This window comes from Lepus europaeus, chromosome 1 (genome assembly GCF_033115175.1).
Source record: "Lepus europaeus isolate LE1 chromosome 1, mLepTim1.pri, whole genome shotgun sequence".
Lineage (NCBI taxonomy): Eukaryota > Metazoa > Chordata > Mammalia > Lagomorpha > Leporidae > Lepus > Lepus europaeus.
This window is the reverse complement of record NC_084827.1, coordinates 109,358,823-109,379,150: the sequence shown is the minus strand read 5'-3', so window position 1 is coordinate 109,379,150 and position 20,328 is coordinate 109,358,823.

Below are 20,328 nucleotides of genomic sequence, written 5' to 3'. Positions count from 1 at the left end.
GTAAAAATGTTTTATCCTAGGGTCTTTTTTTTGGCAAATCCAGTATCTTATTTTTATCAGTACTCTAATAATATTCTTGTCTTATCAAACTTAAATATTTACAGAAGAGAATATATAAAACTGCTGTTAATTTATACGTAAAATAATCTTTCCTAACAATTTAGATATAAAAACACATTAACACAGAAACTTGCTAATGAAAATGTAGCAACTTTGCCAAACATGCAAACAACCAAAATATCTTTAAATGAATGCATATTCAAACAGTAGTATATTCACATGAGATGTTAAACACAAATAGACCACTAACACATACTTAAGAAATGGATTAATCTGAAACATACTACAGTAGTAAAAGTCGATAGAGTTTCATTTATGTGGTACTTTGGAAAATGGAAAATTAAGGAGAGAAGATATGTCAGTGGTTACCAAGGGCCAGAGTTGCAGGCTATGGTTGAGTAAAACAGCACAGGGGAACTTTGGAGTGATAGAACTGGCAAATTACAAAGTTATATTGGTTTGCCAAAGCTCAATCAAGCAACAAAAGCAAAAATATACAAATTCAATTATATCAATCTAAGAAATTTCTTTATGACAAAGAAAACATTCAATAGAGTGATGAAGGGGTCTAAACTTCCACCTGTGGCACAGGAATCCTATATGAGTGCCAGTTCAAGTCCCAGCTGCTCCTCATTCGATTCAGCTCTCTGCTTACAACCTGGGAAAGCAGTGGAAGATGGTCCGAGTACTTGGGCCACTGCACCTGCATGGGAGATCCAGAGGAAGCTCCTAGCACCTAGCTTCAGATCAGTCTAGCTCCCATTACTGATATCATTTAGGGAATGAACCAGAGGATGGAAGATCCTCACTCACTCTCTCAAATAAATAAAACCTTAAAAAATAGAGTGATGAAACAACTGACAGAATGGGAAAAATATTTGCAAATTCTCACCTGACAAGGGATTAAAGTAAAAAAAAAAAAACTTACCTTTCAAAAGATGAATAGTCTTGTATGTTAATTATACCTTAATAAATATGACTAAAATGAATAAATGATAGAAACAGGTAGATAGGTAAACAGATAAGGGTTGTTTATGCTTGCTCAGTTTTCCCACATAGCCTGTATTTTTCAATTGTGTAAAAAATTCTAAAAATGCAATTAACCTATCTTCATTTTTGTAATTAAATTCATCTCATCAATGGTAGACATCTCTGAGAAGAAAAGAAATGGGTCTATGTTGACGAAGAGTAGACACTATTTTGGAGAACGGAAAGAACTTAGAGCACTGGGTATTTCAAGGCATCCGATGAGCAAGCTGCCGAGAGACCACTACAGACACAAGTAGCTGCACTGTGACCCTCTCTGCAAACTTGTATTTTATAATTAATGTACAGTCCTACATGGGGCTGCACCCTGAGCATGGAGAACAGAAGCTGGGGTATTACTACTTTTTTTTCTCCTCTACCCTGGCCTTCTTCTGAGGATGTAATTTCTGCCTCTTTTCATAAAGATTTCTAGAACCTTCTTTCTAGTCAGTTATTTGTGCTCACAACCTGGAATTAATATCACCTGCTTATCTTCAGATATGGCCCTATGCAAGGAGCTCATCTGTCTCATTCTCCAGCTTCACGTACAGAAATAACCTTTGTATGTAAACGAAGCAAAAGGAATCTGTAGGGATTAATAACTGATAAAGATAGGAATGTAATTTCCAGAAAGCCCCAAAAGGCAAGGGTGAGCAAAATAACATTAAAATAAAGATAACTTCAAAACAACAACATTCTTTTAAAGAGCATGCTTGGAGGAGGCTGTCGGATGAAGGCTCATTCATCATCCCACTACTCATCAGCTTATGAAAAATTATGGTATTAAAAAGGCCCACTGTCTCTTGTAGATATAAAGTCAGAAAATCAATTTGTGAATCATGGCATGTAATGGTAAGTACTAGCAATGAGGCACTTCTAATGGCATTGGGGAAGCAGGAAGCTTTGGATCAAAATAATGTTTTTATTTAGAGTTCAGAGTGAGTCTTACAAACTCCAGGAATTCTTCTTTTAGTCCTTATGTAGGGAAGACTTTTCTTTTAATGAAAGAGCTCTCAAGTAAAATTTGGAAGCCAAAATTAGTCATTTTTACCTTGCATCCAAAATATACCTTTTAGAGTACTACCCTGTTAATACCTAAAGCATGAAATTTGTGCAAAATGAATTGATCAATTGTTTCCCAAAAAATAAAATGTTTCCAGTCAACTGATGATTTGAAAACTGGTAATTTTGAGCTGACATTTCCAAATATTACCTATTTTGCAGCTTTCATATTTCTTTCTATAATTGCCATTTTAATTTTTCCTTTCATTTTGACATTATATTTAGGCATTATAGTTCTGTATTATGGAGAGTTGGAAAAACACTGTATACATAAATGATGAAATATAACATATCCATTCAATGCAATGATATAATAAAGTATTCAGTGAAAGAGCCAGTTACTCTATTAATTCATAAATTCCATAATTTGATGAAATTAATTGGAAGACCCTGACTAATAAAGATTTTGGTTCTAAAGGAACAGAATTTGTAAGGATGAGTTTTCTAAAGGAGTTCTGGGATTTGGGGAATTAGTTCTCTAATCTGATTAAAAATACTGATGACTATTTCAGCATGGTACAAACAAACCGTTTATAGAGATGTAAAATATCTGCACTAAAAATTCCTAATCTAATACTTGTAAGAAGTATTGGCCAGGATGATTTTGTATATGATGACTTCATAATCCCCACAATTACATGACTTATACCCCAGTAAATCTTCTTATGCATCTACATCTATCTTATTGGTTGTGTTTTTCTGCAGAACCCTAATATGCTTTTATTTAAAATTTCTAGCAGATCTGAAAGTGAGATTGCCTGATCTTCTGGAAGGCAGCACATGTTTATATTACAGGTACTCAAGCTAATGAAAAGAAAAGGAAATAAGATATGTGTCAAGGGAAAATTTTATTTTGTTCCCCCTAGTACACTGCCCCCAGAGATATTCATTTGGCAGGTTTACATTTGTCAAGATTGATAGTTTCAGTAAATCCAGGAGATTATATGCCATTACTTAGAGTTTATTAGGAAAATCCAATTCTTTTACAAAAGTAACTTTAAGCCTCTAGAATTGCTGCAGCACCTGTTCCCCACACAATATTTCTACAGAACCTCTTCACTGCCAAAGTGCAGCTTCAGAAAAATGTGTCACAGGAGACATCAAACTCCAGATTTCCTTATCAGATCATTCTTAAATCACTGAGTCCCAGGACAAAAGCCCAACTGTACTCCGCAACTTTGGAATCTCAGTTCAGATTCTTCACTGTTACAATGACTAAGAGCCTCTTTTCCAAGCAGGAGATCCTTCTTGACTTCCCTTTTTCCTATTGCACTTGTCAGTGCAAATATACGGAATATCAGTTATCTGGAATTCATTCCTTCTATGTCAACACTCCTGGACTTTAAGCTTTCTGTGACTTATAGCCACAGAAAATTACAAACCATCAAAGGAACAGATTTTTAAGCTAAAAAGATAACCATTTCTCTATTCAACCTTTAACTTCTGAAATCAAATGTGTGGATTTTACACTCCAAGCAAGGTTCCAATTCTCTTCAAATATCAGGTTGATGATTTAGGATTTAATTCTGATCCTAACTTCTCAGAGTTTGCACAAAACCCCCAGAATGACTGCTCAACTCACAAGATCACCATCAATTCAGACAGCAATTTCCAGTCCAGATTATACTCTATAGCCAGACCAACTAGCTATAAAGCAGGGGTTCCTGCAGACCCTGTATCATGTTCAATAATTTGCTATGACTTAAAATTCAGATATATTTATTATAACTTTGTTTATAAAGCTTATTGCAAAGAACACAGATCACAGCCGGGTGAAGAATGTAGGATGAGGTTTTCAGGGAAACACATGGACCTTCTCTCCCTGCCCACGTATACCGCCATCATAGTACCTCCATGTTCTTGGCTGACTCATGTTTAGGGATTTGTATGGGGCTTCATCATATAGACATGATTGATTATTAACTGTATCTCAAATTCTTTCCTCCTTAGATGATAGGGAGAGTGAGATTGAAAAGTCCAAGCTTCTTTCTAATCATGGCTTGGTCTTTCTGGTGAGCATTCTTATCCTAAAATTATATGGGGCCACTAAGGCATCTTATTAGTAAGCAGCTACATGCTCACTTGTCTGGATATTCCAAGCATCTTAGAAAATCTTTCTATCAGTAATTAGGGATTAAGACCCAATCATATAAAAAAAGATGCACCCATCTAGGAAACAGGATTGAATATCCTAACAAAAGATGTTCCTCTCACCCCATCACTGAGACAAAGTTTTAGAAACTGTATCAGGAACAGGGGCAGAAACTAAATATGTTTCTTTAAAATAAAATATTCAAGAGGCAGAGAGATGGATGGACAGCTCCCATTTGCTCACAATGCAGTCAGAATCTAGGACCCAGCAATGCTACAAGGTTTTCCATATGGGTGAAAGTGGAACCATACACTGAGCCATCACCTATTGCCTCACAGAGGGAGCACTAGCAGTAAGCTAGAATAAGGCATCAGAGCCTGATTATATTCAGGCATTCTAATACAGGATACATATGTCACAACTGTCATATGCCACACCCCTGCCCCATATTTCTTATTACATCACAAATGCAAATGCCTGGAGTTGAGCCTACATATTCTTATTTATCTGAAGGGAGTAATCTGGTTTTGATATATTTTTAAAAGATTTATTTATTTATTTGGAAGGCAGGGTTACAGAGAGAGGCAGAGAGAGAAAGGTCTTCCATCTGCTGGTTCACTCCCCAAATGGCCACAATAGGTGGAGCTGTGCCAATCCAAAGCCAGGAGCTTCTTCTGGGTCTCCCACATGGGTGCATGGTCCCAAGGACTTGGGCCATCTTCTACTGCTCTCCCAGGCCACAGAAGAGAGCTGGATCAGAAGTGGAGGGGTCATGCCTTGAACCAGCACCTATGTGGGATGCTGGCACTGCAGGCAGCGGCTTTACCCACTACGCCTAAGCGCCATCCCCTTGATACATTTTTTAAAGCAACCTGGAACATTATAATATGGAATGATTATTGGAAACTATTGTTCTAGAATATATTTTCTAAGTTATATATATATATATATACATATATATATATATAAAACTATAGATCTTAAGATGAAGATTCAGTAGATTGAGAGTCTAAGCTTTTATATTTCTGAAAAGCTTCCAGCTCATGCTGATACTACCCTCTGTCCACCACATTGTGAACTGCAAGATTCTGCAGAGACTGTTTCTGTGAATTTGATGGGAACAATAGAAAAGGTTATCATTCCAAGCCATGTGGAGTGAAACCTTGTCTGTGTTTACTGCACACTGACAGGCAGCTGGCTTAGTGGCGCTTAAGCACAGTGAAGGCACAAATATGCAGACTTGCTCATTCTTCCTGGAATGCCACTTCTGTTCCCCCTCCCCCATCACCATTCATGCTCCTGTCCAAGAGATTAAATACATAAAGACCCAGGGGGCCAGTGCTTTGGCACAGTGGGTTAAAGCCCTGGCCTGAAGCGCCAGCATCCCATGTGGGTACCAGTTCTAGTCCCAGCTGCTCCTCTTCCGATCCAGCTCTCTGCTGTGGCCTGGGAGAGCAGTAAGAAGATGGCCCAAGTCCTTGGGCCCCTGCACCCACGAGGGAGACCCAGAAGAAGCTCCTGGTTGCTGGCTTCAGATTGGCACAGCTCTGGCTATTGCGGCCATCTGGGAAGTGAACCAGCAGATGGAAGACCTCTCTGTCTCTACCTCTCTCTATTTATTTATTTGAAAGAGTTACAATTTTATTTATTTGACAAAGTTAGACAGTGAGAGAGAGAGCCAAAAAGGTCTTCATTCCATTGGTTCATCACCGCCCCCCTCAATTGGCCGCTACAGCCAGAGCTATGCTGATCCGAAGCCAGGAGCCAGGTGCCTCCTCCTGGTCTCCCATGCAGGTGCAGGGTCCAAGCACTTGGGCCATCCTCCACTGCCTCCCCGGGCCACAGCAGAGAGCTGGATTGGAAGAGGAGTAACCGGGACAGAACCGGTGCCCCAACCGGGACTAGAACCCAGAGTGCCAGCGCCACAGGCGGAGGATTAGCCTAGTGAGCTGCAGCACTGGCCAATAAATAAATCTTAAAAAAGACCCTCTCACCCCCAGCTTCAACAATGCAATTTCTGCAATTCTAGCTTCTTAATTCAGCTGAGCTATGATCAGTCACATCATTCAGCTATACTTTGTACTTGTGCCATTCTAAATTGTTATTTATTTTTATAGCATAAGAAAATACTATGATACAAATGAGACTGGGATTGGAGAAGCGAAAGGATTTGTCAAATTGAACTATAGGTTATACAAAAAATACATAATGGGTCAGTCAAGTCCTGATTGTAAGGGCCCCATCAGGGTTTTTGGAATGTATACAAATCTGCACGTGTGTGTGCGTGTGTGTGTGTGTTACGCATTCATTACAACAAAGGTTTGACTTTAAATTCATTGCTCTCGGGATATATAAATTAAAAAATTGAAGTTACCGGATTTTATTAGGTGAATTTGATGCCAAAATTCTTAGAATATTGACATATGCATTAGTTCAAAATAATTATATTTCTATCCATTTTAATAAAGGTAAGAGTTCTGGTTTATTGTTTTCTGACTTTATATTCTAAGATTAAATTATATATCTTTGTGTTATTGGAATACAGGCAATATGAGCATCTTTTTTTTCTATTTTCTTTAATAATGAAAAATCAACAGATTTTAAACTAATAATGTTCACAGAGTATATCCTGAAGGATACACTTTAATATTTCTAAAGACTTTCAAAATTTGAAAGTGGATGTTTTAAGCCATTTGGGCTGATAAAACAAAACACCATAGACTAAGAGGCTTATAAGCAACTAATTTTTGCACAGTTCTGGAAGCAGAAAGTTCATGATCAAGATACAAGAACATACAGAGTCTAGGGAGAGCTGGTTCCTCACCACCTCTACACCATAACCACACGTGGCAAAAGTGGGCAGGGTCTCTCAGGCATCTGTTTCATGAGGGCCAAAGACCCCATCCCTAATACCATCACCTTAGGGGTTTAGATTTCAAACTAGGAATTGTGGGTAGATGAAAATATTCAGACTACAGAATGTGCTGTGTCCATTTAAAGTTGCTAATTATGTAGCTATTGCTTCCTTATTTCTACCTCAGATTCTCAATTTCAGGCAGTTTTCTTTCAGGGCTCACACCCTATTTAAACCAATAATAAAATTCAGCCCTTAGGTACCTAGCAATGTCAAAGGCCTGTGGAGAAATAAACTGCTTAAAACCATTTTCTATTAGTATTTTCATTAGATTGTGTAACTATGAAATAACATTAATGCTCTTTGAAATTTTTTTATTACAATTTTTTTCCAAAACATGGTTCCTTGCTCTTGTTCTCATGGTATGTTAAAAGAGGCAGATGTCTCCTCAAAAGTAAAACAGAAGAGGGGGGAGGACAAGCAGAGATGTTCAGAACCTAAAATGCATTTATTTCTCTAATCTACTCTGCAAAAGAATACACAACATAGATTTCAGCACTTCAATTTACTCTCTTGTTTCTCTAAAACAGTCGCCTACCCTCTCTTCTCACTTCCTCATGGTCCATCCTTTGTGTCTTATAAGCTTCTCCTTACATAGCAAGAAAGAAATCCTTTATGAATCATGTTATTGAAAAACATAAGCAGATTTTATCTGCAGCAAAATTATGATACCTGGGTTTTTCTCTTGTGACAACTTATAGACTAGCTTTCAATCAAAACAGAATACAAATAACTAAATTGAACTTAGATACTCTGCGTAAAAAACAAGGACAGTTACTGAGACCAATAAAATGTAGTACTGTGGTCCATGCTTACCTGCAAGGCAACATGACTAAGAGAATTGGGAATGGGGCTTCTGTTGCAGTGTAGTGGGTAAAGCCACTACCTGTGCCACCAGCATTCCATATGGGTTCCAGTTCATGTCCTGCCTGCTATTCTTCCAATCCAGCTCCCTGCCAGTGACCTGGAAAAAGCAGTGGAATATGGCCCAAGTATTTGAGCCCTTGCCACCCACGTGGAAGGCCCATATGAAGCTTCTGATTTCAGCCTAGCCCAACCTTAGCCTTGGTGGCTACGTGGAGTGTGGACCAATGGACTGAAGATCTATCTCTCTGATTTTCAAATAAATACATCTTAAAAGATTTGGAATGAAAGGATGGTTTTATGTTTTTGTTTTTTTTTTTTTTGTTTTTTTTTTTTACATTTTCTCTTTGGGAAGTTATCTCAATCCATGCTGGCTTCTATAACAAAAGATATTTTACTGAGTAATTTATAAGTAACAAACATTCACTTCTCACTATTCTGGAGGATGTGAAGTCCACAACCAAGGCACCAGCAGATTGAGTGTCTGGTGAGAGCTGCTTCTCTGCTACACAGCTGGTGCCTCCTATTTTCCTCTCACATGGCAGAGGGGCAAACATCTTTTTAAAATGGCAATAATCTCATTCATAAAGCTTCAAGTCATATGACTAATCACCTCCCAAAGACCCATGTCTTAATACATTGGGGGATTATGTGTCAACATATGAACCGAGGGTGAGGTCACACTCGGACCATGGTAGAAGGTTCATATAACTGGCATCTTTATTATTTCTTGGTCAGTTGTTCTTTCCATTGGGAGGTCTGGTTAACACAAGCATTTTTCCTTGAATATATTTCCCCAACCACCAGACAATGTTCCTTGAATTTAGGTCAAATATGGTTCTAAACAAAAAGACAATAGTTGTTGTACCATTGTAGGTAGCTGAGCAAGAGAGAAGATGACGGTGTATAGGAAACAAGCATGGAAGGCAGGCAGAATTTTAAAGCACCTGCAAGGAGGAAAGCTTGATTACAGTTTCTTATAAAACAGCTGTTAGTTTGATAGGAATTTCTCCATTTCCAGTGTGTAGGAGTAAAAAATAGATAGCAAGTTTACAAATCATTGTGCCCTACACCCCACCACCACCACCACCACCACCAAAGTCACTCACCTCTAATGAAGAGGAAGGGATAGTTGAGGAAATGGTATGCCTCTAAGATTTTCCAATTGTATGGAACTCTGGGAATTGTTCATGTGGGCTACTGTATTTTTCAGTTATGCCATACAATATAGCCTAAAAGGCTGGCAGTCAACTAACCAGAAAGACTCATTTCTTTCTACTTTCTATGACCCATGCATTTAGATTTTCATTTGCTAGGTGATGGATGAAAGACAAACCTCTTGGGGCTTTCAGATGAGAAAAGAGACAGAGGGAAAGCATAAATTGGAAAAATTTGTCTGAATAATTTCTTTTATAAAGGAAATGAAATTATAATCTGGCAATGCCCAGCAATCAACTATATCAACAGAGTCTATCTGTATGGAATAGAAAATTCTCTCTGCTCTAGGCAGGTGAGGTGTTCTGGGGCAGGAAGTAGAGGTAAGTGTTAGACTATTCCAATGAACTCTACTAAAAAATTATAGCACATCAATGTTAAGTTTAAAATTCACACACATTGCAGGTTAAGTCACTGTGTGCTTCACCAACTCCTTTCAGAGTTCTGGTTGGAATACTAGATACTCCACTTCTGACCCAGTTTCTGGATAACACATTTGGGAAGACATTAAAAGGTGGCCCAAATATTCAAGTCTCAGCCACCAGAATGGAGTTCCTGGTTCATGTCTTTGGCCTTGTCCAACTCTGAATGTTGCTGCTGCTTGAGCTGTAAGCCAGAAAATGGAAAATCCTTCTCCCTCTCTCAGAAGCTCACCTTTCAAATAAATAAGGAAGAGAGAGAGAGAGAGAGAGAGAGAGAGAGAGAAAGAAAGGAGTTAGAGTTAGTTTTCTAACCACTGTTTCACTTCCCAAATGGCCAAAATGGCCAAAGCTGGGCCAATCCAAAGCCAGGAGCTTCTTCTGGGTCTCCCACATGGGTGCAAGGGCCCAAGGACTTGGGCCATATTCTACTGTTTTTCCAACTATAGCAGAGAGCTTTATCAGAAATGGAGCAGCCAGGACTCAAACTGGTACCCATATGGGACGCTGGCACTGCAGGTGGTGGCTTTACATGCTATGCCATAATGCCAGCCCCTATTTCTATTTATTTATGTATTTACTTATTTATGTATTTATTTATCTATCTGAAAGGCAAAGTTAGAGAGGCAGAGACAGAGAAAGAGAATACATCTTTTAAAAAGAAGTGTCCTCCCATGACTTCCCTATGTATTTGCTATAAATTCAAAATACTACTATAACACGTAAATCCCAGATATTCTGGCCCCTTCTTACCTCATTCATTGTGTGTTTAGCAGTCTAACATGTCTTCCAACATTCAAATGAACTTAGCATACTTCCACTTCAGGACTTTTTACTTTTTTCCACCAGATTATTCCTATGTTAAATCTCTGTGTGGCTGACATCTGATCATGACTGAAGCTCAAAATGCACCTCACTGTGAAAGTCTTTTTAAAACAACTCATTTAATGTTCCTAATATTCCAGGAGATCCTCTATGAACCCTTTCTGCCTAATTTTTCTCATGAATGTAAAATAGCTCCTGAATTTTTCTAGCTAATTGTCTGTTGGCTGTTTCTCCTATGAAACCATAAATGAGATAAAAGAAACATAGCTCTTGTTTACCACTGGTCTTACTTTCTAAAACTAGGCCTGGAAGATCAAGAATGCTCAATAAATGTTTATGGAGTCAATACTAAACATTTGTTTTAGCCCAACACTATTTTGAGTGATATTCATTGACTTAATCCTTTCTGCTCATGGACACCACCAAGGAAGCACTGTCAGTCTCTCTTCCCACTACCATCATGCCTATGTCAAAATCTCCTAAAGCACATGAACAGTAGCAGGAGCTCTTCAGAGAGCTAAGCTTAGAAACAACCAAGGATTCTGGGGAGCCATTGTGAGCTGTGGGGAAGCTTGTGGACTGTGTAATAAACAAACCAAAAAGCAATTCAAACACCACACCACTGTGGAGAAGGTCGAGAAAGCCACAAATCCAAGGCCACCAAAAAAATATTGGATGAGAGAGTTGTGGAACCCAAAGGGCTGTCTCAAGAGAAGATTCTTAAAGATCAGTGGCCTAATTATTAAAGAACTTTTCTTGGTGTTGGTACAAACTGAGGGGAGAAGGCATCATTTGGGCAGTGCTCCTGTGTACATGTGATTCAGATTCCAGCAGAGGGAAAAATCCACGTTCCCCACTGACTTTGAATGTAGCTGGGAGGATTGACAAACGGCTGGGCACCCATATAGGACTGTGAGGTACCCCTGGTCTCCCAACATACCACAGGCTCTAGGGCTCAGGCCATCAGCTCTGTGAACATCTTCCTGTCTATGGAAAGGCTACTGGGGTGGATCAGACCCTCTGCACTCCATGACTTGGGAGCTTTGTGTGCTGAGACTATGGAGACTCTGACAAAACAAGAGGGCACAGAATGTAGCTCAGTGTCTGGGCAATCACTGCATGTGGCTCCATACACAGAGCTCCCTGTCTGCATGGGGTGTGTTAATACAGTGGGATTTGTGCTGACAGTGAGGACTGCACAGATCCTTTGTGTGCCTCATTGTGTAGCACATGAGTACTGCATGCCCTAGAGTAACACCTGGGCAGTGGTCACTTTGGAAGATAGGAGATGAGGGTATTGTTATGGCAACAGAGGTGACCACATGTTCCTTTAACAAGAAGGGATCTACCATGCCCAACTTGGGTGTCACCCTGGATACTCACCCCACCCTGCAGCACTGACCAGAGTTTCCTGAACATACCCAGTACAAATCTCTGGGTATTCACTGAAAGTGCAGACATTCCACTAAACCACAGATGCATAGTTCAAAGATAAAAGCCATCTGAGGAAAAACCCAACAAGTGTCTCCACAAATGCATACATGTATGTCAAAATTAAAGAAACTACATGAAGACACTTGAATATTAGAATGTGAAGATGAAGAGATTGATGAAGTGCCTGAAGTGGTATTCAAAAGATTAATCACATGATTACTCAGAAGCAATGAGAAGCAAATCTGTGAATTAAAAGAATGCTTACATGACATGAAAATTTCTCATGAAAGAGATTTAAGAAAAATCAAAATGAAATCAGAAATGAATTCAATAGATCAAATAAAAAATTAGGTGGAAAGCCTAAACAGACTTGGTGAGGCAAAAAAAAAAAAAATCTGAGCTAGAAAACAAATTTTTGGAATTTTTTCAGTGGGACCAAATAAAATTACTGAAGCTAAAAATAGTGTTGAAGGTTTATGGGATACTCGCAAAAGACCCAACATATGGGTCCTACAAGTTCCGGAAGGAGTGTAAAGAGAACAGATTAGGAGACCTATTTAATGAAATAATTACAGAACTTCCAATTTGGAGAAAGGGACATTCAAGTACAGGAAGCACATAGAACTCCTAATAGACATGACTGGAAAAGATCTTCATCACGACACATTGTAGTCAAACTCTCCACAGTAAAGCATACAGAAAAGATTGTAAAATGTGCATGAGAGAAACACCAGATGACTTTCAGAGGACCTCCAATTAAATTCACAGCTAAAATCTCATCAGAAACCCTACAGGATAGAAGAGAATGGTGAGATACACTCCAAGTCTTAAGAGAAAAAAATCTGTCAACACAGAATACTATACCCTGCAAAGCTCTCATTTATTAAAGGAAGGTGAAATAAAGACCTTCCACAACAAAGAGAAATTGGAAGAATTTGTCACCACTGCCCAGCTTACAAAAGATGCTTAAGGATGTGATACACCCAGAAACACAGATAGTAATCATTATGAAAGAATGTGAAGGCAGAAAATCTCCCAATAAAACTACAGGGGAAATACAAGCAATAGGAATATTTATGGGAAAATGACATGGCAAAGTCGTTACTTACCAATAGTAACCTTGAATGTAAATGGTATAAACTCTCCAGATTAGACATAGTCTGGCTGATACAAACTCTGATACCTACAAGAAACACATCTCACCAACAAAGATACCCAAAGACTGAAAGTGAAAGCATGGAAAAAGATATTCCTCTCTAATGGAAAGCAAAAAGGGGCAAGGGTACCCATCATAATATCAAGCAAGATAAAAGTTTAACTATTTATTGTGTTAAAACTAGGTTTTTTTTTTTAAACACAAAAACTGTTAAAGATGAGCAGTATGTAATGATTAAGGGATCAATTCAATGGGGATAAGTGACTATAATAATGTATAAGGGGGCTGGCACTCTGGCATAGCAGGTAAAGCCACCATCTGCAGTGCCAGCATCCAGCTGTATGGGTGCTGGTTCAAGTCCCAGCTGCTCTACTTCTGATCCAGCTCTCTGCTATGGCCTGGGAAAGCAGTAGAAGTTGGCCCATGTCTTTGGGCCCCTGCACCCATCTGGGAGACCCAGAAGCTCCTGACTTCAAATTGGCAAAGCTCCGGCCATTGTGGCCTACTGAGGAGTAAACCAGAGGATGGAAGAACTCTCTGCATAACTTTTTTGGACAGGCAAAGTGGACAGTGAGAGAAAGAGACAGAGAAAGGTCTGCCTTTGCCATTGGTTCACCCTCCAATGGCCGCCACGGCCGGCGCACTGGCGCACCACACTGATCTGAAGCCAGGAGCCAGGTGCTTATCCTGGTCTCCCATGGGGGGCAGGGCCCAAGGACCTCGGCCATCCTCCACTGCACTCCCGGGCCATAGCAGAGAGCTGGCCTGGAAGAGGGGCAACCGGGAGAGAATCTGGCGCCCTGACTCGGGCTAGAACCCAGTGTACCGGCGCCACAGGTGGAGGATTAGCCTATTAAGCCATGGCGCCAGCTCTCTGCATAACTCTTTCAAATAAATAAATATATCTTTTTTATATTTATATATATATAAATTTATATATATTTGTATATTATATATAAATTTATATCTATTTAAAATATATTTATTTATTTGGCAGATAGAGTTAGACAGTGAGAGAGAGAGACAGAGAAAGGTCTTCCTTCCTTAGGTTCACTACTCAAGTGGTCGCTATGGCTGGCGCTGCTCTGATCCAAAGCCAGGAGTCAGGCACTTCCCCCTGGTCTCCCACGTGGGTGCAGGGGCACAAGCACTCCTTCCTGGGCCGCAGCAGAGAGCTGGACTGGAAGAGGAGCAACCGGGACTAGAACCTGGCGCCCATATGGGATGCCAGCACCACAGGCAGAGGATTAACCAAGTGAGCCATGGTGCCAGCCCCATAAATAAGTCTTAAAAAAAATTAATGTATATGGACCAATTACAGGACACCTGGATATTTAAAAGAAATGTTAATGGACCTAAAGGGATACATAGATTCCAATACAATAGTATCAGGGGAATTCAAAACTGTATTGTATTTAATGGGCAGATCAACTATATGGAAAAGCAATAAGGAAATAAGAGATACTTGACACTATGGACAAAATGGACTTAACTGATATCTGCAGAACTTTTCATGCCACAATTTCAGAATAATAATTATCTCATCAGTGCATGGCACTTTCTCTGGGATAGACCATATTGTAGGCCATAAAGCAAGTCTCAAAAAAAAAAAAAATGAATCATACCAAGCATGTTCTATAACTACAATGGATTGAGGCTTGAAATTGACAACTCAAGAATCTCAACAACTCATGCAAATACATGTAGACTAAACAGTGAGTCATAGAAGATCAATGATTTGTAGAAATGATGAAGATGGCAATACACTACATCAAAATTTCTGAGATACAACTAAAGCAGTGTTAAAAGGGAAGAGGGAAGTTTATAGAAATTGGTGCCTTCAAAAATAAATTGGAAAAGTACCAAATAATGTACCACAGTGACCCAGAAAAACAACCACACCCAAAATTAGGAAGAAATAATTAAAAATAGATAATAAACAAAATTGAAACAAAAAAAAAAAAAGATCAGTGAAATAAAAGGTTGGTTTTTGAAAAAAATAAACTTGATACCCCATTGACTGAATTAACCAAAAAAATAAAATAAAAAGGAAAGGGGATCCAAATCAATAAAATCAGAGATGAAAAATATAAAAGATACCACAGAAATGAGAAGAATCACTGGGATTACTACAAAGAGCTGTATGCCCACAAATCACATTACATTAACAATCTGGAGAACAAAAGCCACACAGTGATTAATAGATGCAAAGAAATCATTTGATAAAATACAACATCCTTTCATGATGAAAACTTAAAGCAAATTGGGTGTAGAAGGAACATTCCTCAACACAATCAAGGCAATTTATGACAAACCCATGGCCAGCATCTTATTGAAAGAGGAATAGCATTTTCACTAAGATCCAGAACCAGGCAAGGATGCCCTCTCTCACCACTGATATTCAATATAATCCTGGAACTTTTAGCCAGAGCTATTAGGAAAGAAAATAAAATCAAGGATATGCAAATTGGAAAGGAGGAAGTCAAAATGTTCCTATTTACAGATGACATGATTCTTTATACAAGGGATCCAAAGGCTTCACTGGGAGACTATCGCGACTCAAAATGTTTGGTAAAGTGGCACAGTATAAAATCAACACCCAAAAATTAATAGCCTTTGTAAACACAGACAATGTCATAGCTAAGAAGGAACTTCTAAGATCAATCTCATTCACAAAAAATTAAATACAAAATTAATCATAGAATAAATTTATCCAAGGATGTCAAAGATTTCTATGATGGTTATAAAATATTATATAAAAGTATAAAAGAAAAAATGAAAAAAATCTTCCATGTTCTGGATTGGAAGTATCAATATCATGAAAACATCTATACTACTGAAAGCAATGTATAGATGCAATGCTAATCCAATCATAATACCAATGATTTTCTTCTCAGATCTAGAAAAAACAATGCTATAATTCATATGGACATAGAAGAGACCCCAAATAGCTAAAGCAATCTTATACAACAAAAGCAAAGCTGAACACTTCACATTACCAGATTTCCAGACATAGTACAAGGCAGTTACAATCAAAACAGCCTGGATCATAATGATAGCACTAAGAGTCAAAGGGATCACATAAACAAGACTAGTGTCTGCTAATACTAACTGATAGAATTAAAAAAGGGAGAGAACGATCCAATATGGGAAGCGAGATACAAAGCAGACTCACAGAATGGCTGATGTCCTAAACAGCACTCTGGCCTCAGAATCAGCCTTTATGACATTCGGATTCAGCTGAAAAGCCCATTAGAGTATTTCAGGCATGGAAAGCCAAGAAACTCTGGCAAAAAAAGAAAAATGACCTAAATGAAAGATCTCTGCGAGTGAGATCCCAGTGGAAAGAACAGGTCATCAAAGAAGTAGGTACCTTTCTCTGAAGGGAGGAAAGAACTTCCACTTTGACTATGATCTTGTCTAAATATGATCAGAGTCAGCGAACTCAAAAGGCCTCCATAGCCTTGGCAACTCATGACAAGAGCCTAGGATGATTACTGATGCCATAAACAAGAGTGTCAATTTGTTAAGTCAACAACAGGAATCACTGTGCACTTACTCCTCATGTAGGATCTCTGACCTTTATGTGCTGCACATTGTGATTTAATGCTATAACTAGTACTCAAACAGTATTTTTCACTTTGTGTTTTGGTGTGGGTGCAAACTGTTGAAAGCTTTACTTAATATATGCTAAATTGATCTCCTGTATATAAAGATAACTGACAATGAATCTTGATGTGAATGGAAAGGGAGAGGGAGCGGGAGAGGGGAGGGGTGCAGGTGGGAGGGAAGTTATGGGGTGGGGGGAAAGCCATTGTAATTCATAAGCTGTACTTTGGAAATTTATATTCATAAAAAAAAAAACACAGCCTGGAACTGGCTGTAAAACAGACATGTAGACCAATGACAAATAGAAATGCCAGAAATCAATCCATATATCTACAACCAATTTATCTTCAACAAAGAAGCAAAATCCAATCCCTGGAGCAAGGACAGTTTCTTCAGCAATTGGTGCTGGAAAAACAGGATCTCTAGATGCAGAAGTATGAAACTAGATGGCTACCTTACGGCTTATACAAAAGTCCACTCAAAATGAATCAAAGATCTAAATTTATGACCCAATACTAGCAAATTATTAGAGAATATTGGGGAAAAGTCTGTGAGATATTGGAATAGACACAGAGTTCTTGGAAAAGACTCCAGAAGCACAGGCAATCAAAGACAAAGTTGACAAGTGAATTACATCAGGCTCAGAAGCTTCTGCACTGCAAAAGCAGCACTCAGTGAAGAGGCAACCAACAGAATGGGAGAAAATATTTGCAAACTATCTAACTGATAATGGAGTAATATCCAGAATCTATAAAGAGCTCAGGAAACTCAACAACAAAAGAAACAATCCAGTTAAGGAGTGGGCAAAAGACTTGAACAGGCATTTTTCAAGAGAGGAAATTCAAATGGCCAACTGACACTTGAAAAAATGCTTTGAATAACTAGCCACCAGGGAAATGCAAATCAACACCACAATGAGGTTTTACCTCACCACATTTAGAGTGGCTCCCATATAGCAATCAACAAACAATAAATGCTTGCAAAGATACAGGGGGTAGGGATGAAGGGGTAGGTATACTAATCCACTGCTGGTGAGAATGTAAACTGGTACAACTACTGTGGCAGACAGTATGGAAATACTTCAGAAAGCTGAAAAAAAAAAAAATCTACCATATGACCCAGCCATCCTACTTTTAGGAATTTACCAAAGAGAAATGAAATCAGCCTATGAAATAATTATCTGTATCCCCATGTTTATAGCAGCTTAATTAACAATAGCTAAAATATGAGATCAGCCCAGATGTCCAACTGTTTACTGGATAAAGAAATCATGGAATGTGTACACTATGAAGTAATACTCAGTGGTTAAAAAAAATGGAATAATTTTACAACAAAATGGATGAAACTGGAAACAATTATACTTAATAAAATAAGCCAGTCTAAAAAAAAAAGACAGATACTATGTTTTCCCTGATCAGGGATAACTAATGAGTACCTAAAATATAATGTATTGGAGTAAAATGGACATTTTGAATTGCAGTGATTGTTTATAGCCCTTATATCTACTGTTGAGGAACAGCATTTTGTTTTCTTCTTACTAGTTGTTGAACTTTTAGTGTATGGTTAAGCTTATAAGTATAAAGTAAACTGAAAATACATATTTGTAAAAATTAGGAGTGGGAATAGGAGAGGAAGGGGAAGAAAGGGTTAGAGCATGGACTGGAAGGAGAGTGGGGCGTAAATGTCACTAAGTTCATAAATCTGATATTAAATACGTGAAACTTGTATGCCTTACATAAAATTAAAAAAATAAAGATGACACTGAAGAACATGACTTCATAGACACTTTTATTTTTTATTTTTTGATGGGCAGATTTAGACAGTGAGAGAGAGAGAGAGAAAGGTCTTCCTTCCATTGGTTCACCCCACAAATGGCCGCTACAGCCAGAGCGGTGCCGATCCAAAGCCAGGATCTGGGTGCTTCCTCCTGGTCTCCCTTGCGGGTGCAGGGCCCAAGCACTTGGGCCATCCTCCACTGCACTCCCGGGCCACAGCAGAGAGCTGGACTGGAAGAGGAGCAATCGGGACAGATCCGGCACCCCAACTGGGACTAGAACCTGGAGTGCCAGCACTGCAGGTGGAGGATTAGCCAAGTGAGCCGTGGCGCCGGCCCTTCATAGATACTTTGAACAGCATAGGAAAACTGAATTCATTGAGATCATTACTGACCAAAACAGGAATAGAAAGGATTTTTTTTTGACACTTGATAACATTAACTCTGTGGAGAGACTGTCATTCAGAAACACCAAACTGAATGATCACAATTATGAAGGCAGGCTCTGTCTAAACAGATGGCTTGTGTCATCTACCCGAGGAAATGTAGTTGGTGATCGTAGAGATTGTTTGGGTAGCAATGACCACTTCAAATATTAAGGAATCTTCAGTGGTTTTGGTGGCACCAAGGTGGTGGTGGATAGGGTGGCAGTAGAAATGATTACAGTGGATTTGGTTATAATAGAAGCCATTTTAAAGGCTTTGGAACCTACAATGATTTTGGCAATTACAACAGTCAACCTTCAAATTTTGGACCCACACAGGGAGGAAAATTTTTTTATTTGACAGATAGAGTTAGGTAGTGAGACAGAGATAAAGGTCTTCCTTCTGTTGGTTCACTCTCCAAATGGCCACTACGGCTGGCGCTGCACCGATCCGAAGCCAGGAGCCAGGTGCTTCCTCCTGGTCTCCCATGCAGGTGCAGGGCCCAAGCACTTGAGCCATCCCGCACTGCCAGGGAGGAAATTTTATAGGTAGGAATTCTGTCCCATGGTGGTAGCAGCCAATATTTTCCTAATGACCAAATCAAGGTGGCTATGTAGTAGCAGCAAAAGTTATGGCAGCAGCATAAGGCTTTAATAACTGCCATGAGATAAAGCTTTGCAAGAAATGAGAGCCAGAAAAGTGACAGAAAAGCTACAGGTTACAACAAGCACAGTGGTGTAAGGGCTTAGCTGCTACAAAGAAGACATCTTTCAGAGAATAATCATGTGTATAGGCAAGTAAAATCTCAAAGGCTGTATTTGTGACTAATTGTGTAACAGGCTATTTTAATTTCTCAGTGTGGAAAGTATACATTTAATTCCATTGATGGAATGCTTTAGTTTTTCTTTTTGCATACACATGCTGTTGATTGCTAAATGTAATAGTCTGAACATCATGCTGAATAAGTGTCTTTTTAAAAAATGTACCATGTAAAGTTAATCTACTCTGAAACCATTTTGGTAAACTTCCCTAAAAATGTTTAGTTAGAATTCTTCAGAGTGTAGGATTTCATTCTTTTCATGGTTGAATAATATAGTTTATTTTCTTTATCCAGCATCAGTTGATGGACAAAGTTGATTCCATGTATTTTCTATTATGAACTGGGACTCTACAAATAGCCGTGCAGGTATCTCTTTCACATACTGACTTCACTTAATTGGTATATACTCAGAAAGACAAATCACACATTCTCTTCAATGGGGAAGTGAATATAGAGACTACACATAAGAACTGTATTGATGTTGTATTATTTAGTATATAGATATTTACACAACACTATACCCTTCTTCCCTCTCTTAAATAATTGTCATGAATCTAAACTACACCATGTTAGATATTTAAGACGTGTTTTCAAATACATGATTCTTAAAATTTATAGAAGGCATTGGACCTT